Source organism: Sitophilus oryzae, unplaced genomic scaffold, assembly GCF_002938485.1.
Source record: "Sitophilus oryzae breed Bouriz unplaced genomic scaffold, Soryzae_2.0 scaffold_1644_pilon_pilon, whole genome shotgun sequence".
Taxonomy (NCBI): domain Eukaryota; kingdom Metazoa; phylum Arthropoda; class Insecta; order Coleoptera; family Curculionidae; genus Sitophilus; species Sitophilus oryzae.
Genome location: NW_022146330.1, coordinates 21233 through 28469, shown reverse-complemented (window position 1 = coordinate 28469; position 7237 = coordinate 21233).

Below are 7237 nucleotides of genomic sequence, written 5' to 3'. Positions count from 1 at the left end.
CCTATTAGTTTACCGTTCTTGGGAACTGCCATCAAGGCCAAGCAGCAAGAGACGTGGCAACACCATGAGGACTGCGCTATAGCTCAATGACTATGGCCAGTGGTAGATAGCAAAAAACAAAACACCTACTAGAGCACAAAAAGAACCTAGTACGCATAATTGTAGGTGTCGTCACTGGAAACTGTCCCACGGGGTAAACCTCGTGAGATGGAAAGTTTCCAACGACGACTACTGCTGAGAATGCGGAGAGGAAGAATAAACCATAGAGCACCTACCTGCTGTGCCACTGTCCGACACTGGAATACCGACGTTTTAAAACTTTAAGGCAAGGTTTTTTGGAGGGACTACAGGAAGCAGCAGAAGCCATCGGGATCTTTGCAAAGAGCTGGAAGTGCTTTAATGCAAAGAAAGAATGAGAGGAAGGTTTGGTACAACAATAACAGGGATATAGCAATAGGCCCAAGGCCTCCGAGTGAGAGATCAAACATGATCCCAAACCCCAGCAACCTAACCTAACCTAACCTAAACAAAAAATATGTTTTTTTTGCACAAAACTCATCATGGTAGACGTTAGAAACCATCAAATTTATCTCTCCTGTGTTTAACTCGATTATATTTTAAAACAAAAAAAAACTTGAACGTTAAGAGTTACATAGAAAATGGAAAAAAGGGATATAACGGGTGAAAGCAAAAACGGATTACTGTATGAATAATAACCACGTCAAGTCGGACACTCTGATTAATCACCAGATAAACATTATTATTTGAGAGGGTTAACTTGAATAGAAACACAGTAAAATGTAGGTACATGTTCTGATAAAAAAATAAATAGAGTGGAAAAAGCTGAAATAATGCAGATGTGAGAAAAGTTTTACTTAATTTTATTTTATTCCATTTTAATATTCATTGTGTGTATAAAATTATAAATTTTAAAAAATATATTAATATAGGGATAATTTTTAAAAAGTATTTGTAGATTAATGTCTAGCTGTATCTCTCTATAGAGCAAAAAAGACTTTAATCTCATTTTAAGGTCCACCGACAAAGTGATACTTATAGCATTTTTTGATTGCTTTGGTTTCACTCTTTTTTTTTATTTTTTCTGTCAATAAAAATTTTACAGAAATTTCAGTAAAAATGGCAACATTACCTTTCTGTTCCTTAAATTCATAGTACCAAAATTTTACAATTTGGTACTATGAGAGTTTGAAATTCAGTGCTTAATCCGCTTTTTTCTTATTTAAAATATTCACGTATGTATTATTACGTAGTTGCGCATATTTAGAGTTACACTCTTACTAACAGCTTTTAAATTGATGGATTTGAATTACATGTTTGAAAAGTGTAGTTTGAAATGTTAAAAAAGTAATAAAAATTAATAATTTGACTCATACGACATTCACGAAATTTGTATTAAAATCCCCGTCTGTCCGTCTTACCGTCTGAGGACTTCATTCGGGTACCTCTAACCAAGTTTGGTTCGAGTCGATCCATAATTAAGTAAAATCTTCATGATTTCGTTCATTTAGAGGCATCCGTTCAAAACGTCGAGGGCGTTATCCTATAGCCCGTCCCCAATTATGCCGAAATCGACCCACAGTTTTCTTCAATATATTAAATCCTTACTCCCACCCTGATGAAGAAGTAAACGAAACGTCGTATCCAACTTTTGAGGGTGGGACCGTGTGCACCGTCGCTCACATAACCTACCCACCAAATTTGGTCACAATCGGACGACATCAACTTCTGACGTTTCTTACGTCAAAACTAACTGTCACAGTACGACAGTGACCATCGTAGACGGTTAAGTTGGCCTTGCTCCAATCTATCGACATACCAAATTTCGTGTAAATCGGACGATTTTTTCTAAGCAGTATTGTCCTTGTTTTTTACTTTTCCTCTCGCGTATCGTATCGCGTGACGTGTCATGGTTTTGAATTTTTTGCCAGCGCGCGTAAAAAAGATTCACTTCAATAATTAAAAAACGCCGGCTTGTGCCAATAAAGCCCTTTCATACGATACCCCACATGACACTGTTAAATCAATTCACAATTTGGACCGTTCCTTGCCCAAAAAGACCCTGTTTTGTGATTTAATTAAAAGTATACGATTTTCAGATTTTTCTCTTATGTATAAGCTAGTTAAAGTTTAAAAATATCTTCAAAAAGGTTTGATCACCCACACAATTATGACCGCGCATACCGTTGCTTAACCTCGATGATTGATTACGTACTATATAAAATAAAGAACGTATTTTTTATGATTTAATTACAAATGTATAGTTTTCAGATTTTTCCCTATACTTGTAGTATAAAGATTGATTCTCATCATACCTGCCGTATCAGCGCGGTGGAGTACAGGGTGGCCTGAACTGTATTCCGGAAACTTTTGGCAGAATATTCTGCAGATTATAAGTAAAAAAGTTCGTATAAATGTATGTCCTAAAATGCTGAGTTTCGGAGATACAGGGATCCAGGATTTAGTAAACGCCACGAATATTTGAGAGTGAACTAATCTGTTCAAGGTCACATAAAACTTAATTCCAGTGCCGTGGTGTTTCAAGTCATATAATAATCAATATATAATCTGTTGATAATCAATAATATGGAGCATTCCAGCAAACTGTCAAAGTCTTGTCAAAACATATATTTGGTTATTAATATAAACTGGAATGCCTCGTTGGTCGCACTGCAAGCACACCAATGGACTGACGCACAAAAACGAATCAATCAAAGAAACGCGATATAGTATCGTCTTTGTCAATCGCTAACATTTTAGAATAAGTAGGAGGAGCGAAGGCAGATGATTAGACCGGACCTTTAAAACCTACGTCTGCGGTGAAAAATTTCATGCTTTTAATGTAAAAAAACGAAAAAAAAAAAAAAAATGATAGCGTGTCGATTCTAACTTCATCAAGGGATAAATCACCCCGAACATTGGCGTTTACTATACCAAATAATTTCTGAAGTAACGTCAATATTTGATGAAAATTGGTGTCTGGGAATTTTTGACATGAGAAATTTGATTTTGATGTCAATATGCCTCTTACTTGTAGAGGGCGCCACCTACATATTTTTTAACCGGTTTGAAAAGTCATAACTTTTCGTCCGTACCTGTATAAAACTACTGAGTAAAAAAATATACATTTACGACTTTTTTACGTATATAAAAAAGGTCTATTGGTAAAAATCGCTACGAGTAATGGTTCTCGAGATATTTGAAATCAAAATTATCAATACCCGTCATTTATTGACATTAATGACATAAATTAAACAAGTTGACTAAATAGTCTAATCTAATAACTGAAATCATAAATTTGAAATGTTTTTGTGCCAAAAAGTATTTTATCATCATGAAAAAGAACATCAACTACTTGTCAACAACCCTAGCTGAAACGTAGCGTTTGCTAATATGTTATTTACTCTTGCGACCTAATTCTCCAGTTACCTTTCTATATCAACGTCGATTATAAAAAATAGCTGGATCACCGATCCAGAAGCCATCCATCTGTCGCTAGCGGCGCACAGTGACGGCAGTAATCTATGATAATGCATCAACATAGTCCCGGCCATAGATCAAAATGTTTGTCCGTTGTCGATATCAGATCGTCATTAAACCGAACGCGAGAGTAAATATGGCCGACTAACGTCATTTGTCGTTTTAGTATTAGGTTGTTCGTGTAAAGTATATGTCAATTGTCGAAGCCAGGTTCTCTAATTCCAATATATTCAACGCTATACTCTGTTTCTTTATTACTCAAAAAAAGTTAACTATGGATGGGTTTATATCAGGGGCGGCTCGTAGCACTGGAAGATGGTGAGGCGCATTAGAAGAGAATTTTTATTAGTATGTATATAGGTGACCATTAGTACGAGGAAGTCCAATATCTTCGTAGTTGACAAATATATGAAAAAAGTTCTATATAAAAGTGCATATCCTAAAGAAATATTTTCTTTAAAATTGCAATCGCATTACTATTTTTCTGTACAGAATTGGGTTCAGTATAAAATTCAGCATACACCACACTATTGATTTATTTGAAGCACTATATGTATATGCGGGATTTTCATGATAATTCATATTTGAAAATTTTCATTTTAAAAGCGGTAAAAACCTGGAGTGAATTTAACTTATTGATATATTATTGCTTAAGTATGTATATAGCGAGGTATGTAGAACAAAAGAAGTCCGGAGAAAAATTTACATTATTTTATACAGGGATTTTTATGGCACGGCCAACATTGGAATATTATAATGCTATATCTCAATTTTTTTAATGCAATACACACTGTATATTATTTTAGTATTTTGATACCTACAGACTTAAAAAGTTAATATTTTTATTTAAAATATTTCTAAATTTTAGCAGTTGCCTTATGTAATATAATTCGCAGTATTATACCGTATGATCGAATAAACGGCGTCAGCGATGTCTATGAAATGAAGATCGTCATTTTATATGTAAAATTATATGGGAAATATCATCGATCGTCATTTTCGCCAACTGACGCCGTTTTTTTCGATCATACGGTACCTATTACATAGGGCTATTGCAACAGTAAATTTTATCAAAGCGACCACAGGATATTTTGTCTCATATTTTACTCTGTATGGTAAAATTTTGTTTTTCTACACATCCTGAAAACAAATAAATTCTGTTAACAGGTCGTTTTACTTTTTGACTATACAAGTACACAATTTATCTAGAATTGATTCGAATTCGAAAAACTTTACCTGGGGAAGTCCTCTGATGATGCATGGTCCCTCTAAATCATCATATCAATCAACAAATCACTGCCCACTTTTTAGGTATTTACTTAATACGTTGTAATCAGTAAGACGAGTAATTAAATATGCAATTCACATTAAAAAAGTATATATTAATCAATTAGAGACAAAACAGTGCAATAACCGGCACAGTTAATTCAAACTGTGATTCAAACTATCAAACTAATACAAATTCCCAAATAATGCAATTCTGCATTTTCAGCCTGTCGCCTAAAATCTCTCGGGCTGATCGGAAAGTGATACATATTTTTAACGAACGGCTTTTAAGGTTTAAATTTACATTTGAGGCTCGCCTCAATACGGTCTTTCTACGCGCTACTACTCCATACATTTTATCTCTCTTCAACTAAAGGTTTTGGGTTTTGCTTTTTCTTTTTTTCATTCTATAGATTTAAGATTCCAGTGAACGATGTCGCTCCGTCAATGCGATATACCACAATACGTTAGACAAGGAAAGGCAAGAGGCAAACCTCTGCACATATACTTCTTAAAGAACAAATGAGATGGATATATATATCGTCGAGTTTGTCGCATATGGGAAAGGAAGCGTTTAAAGGAATACCATCGACGTAATTTATTGTAGAATGACGGATAAAAAATACAATTATTATTGATGCAAATAGGGGAAAAAATAAAAATTGTGATTAAAGATGTATCGATTAATACGTGTAATTCTTCAAATGTATTAGTGAGGCACTGCCTCATCTGCCTCAAAGGACAAGCCGCCCCTGCTTTATATTCCGTCATGCGTCCTCTTGTTGTTTTTTGACCGATTTTATTGGTGTATTTAAAAATGATAGATCATATTTCAATACATGGAGTGGCGGAACGATGAACGATACACAGACGCAGATGCGTATGAATTCGGCTTAAGATTTTTGAGGCCTGTCAAACTCTTGCCAAATTATAGGTTATAATTTGTGTCAAATTATGTCAAATACCTAATTGTGAATTACTTTATATTTTGGTTCGTGTTATTAGTTGTGTGTTTTGCGTTTTTTGAAATCAGGACTGTTCGGGTTCGGTGTTTACTATTCGAGTCGCCCTCAGGGTTCGGGTAAAGCAGGTTTGGTTTGGCGGGTTGGCTGAAGGAAATATACGAAGGAATTTCTGTCTCTAAAATATTTTGATTTAAAGAAAATATATATAAAGTAAGCAACGCGGTGCCGGTCAAGCTTAATCACGACTAAAAAGTTTATTTGATATGAACTATATTTATCTTACAGTAAAGTAAAATACATTTTTTTTTCTCAAAAAAATAATAAACTCTATAAATATAAAGTAGAATGAACCAGTTATTAAAGATACAGAGACCTTATTTTGATTGGAACAATGACGTTAAACTAAATATTTACTTTCTAGGAAACTTCGTAGAACTTTTTCCTCCATGTATTTTATACGGTTTGAAAAGTTACAACTTGGAACTGAACGACTACGTGACGCTATAGTTTTAGTTTTGCCTCTTTCCCACAGAGTCAAACTTCTTGTTCTCAACTTTATGTAAAAATCCGTTGTAATTTAATAGCTATGGAGAATGGAGACTGTATTTTAACCGGTTAATGGACGGTCCATTAATTTTCGATTATAATCCGGGAACTTTAATAATTGCAAAACCATTTTCGGTGCAGTTTCAACTAGTACGACGGAAACGATTTTGTGATACACGTTGAAGTTGGGGAACGATTTGAAAAGTTTTCGCCCTAAACAAAAGACACAGTCAGACATTGTCCCTATCCACAGAATACAATTGACGTTAGAAATAACTGTTTACATAGACATAGACTTCCTTTTTTTCAATGAATTATAAATGTTTATAATGTATTTGATGTCTTGGTTTTAGTCTTTAAAATAAATAAATGCCTTTTATTGTGAAAAAATTTTACAATTTGTAAACAAACAAACAAACAAAGAGAATATAAAACATTATTACTTAACTAAATATGAATGACCTCTAGATAAATTTACCTCGATGTCATTGGTACATAAGTAATAGCAACATTAGACCAGTGTTTACAAGATCAAATTCGATTATCAAAATATAAAGGTACATTCAGACTGAGAGCGTCGAGCGTCGCCTCGCGTTTGCATCGCGTCCGCCCCAATGAACTCGAACCCCGACGCTCAGCGGATGCTAGCGCAACGCCAAACACGACGCTGTCTGCCTGAACGGTCTAATTTAAGTTAAGGGAATTGATTCCATTTCGACACGCGGACGCAACGCAAACGCGACGCGACGCTCGACGCTCAGCCTGAATGTACCTAAGCAATATTTACGGCGTAGAAAGCCTTGTTCAGTAAATAAAATTTCAATGCTTTGCGAAATGAAGAAAATTATGTTATGGATGATTTCAAATGGCAGGTGATTGTGTATCTTTTCGAGTTGTATAGTATTGAACCCTTAACTAACTCTGAGCGTGGGTAGATACCATGCAACTGAACGAAGTATGAG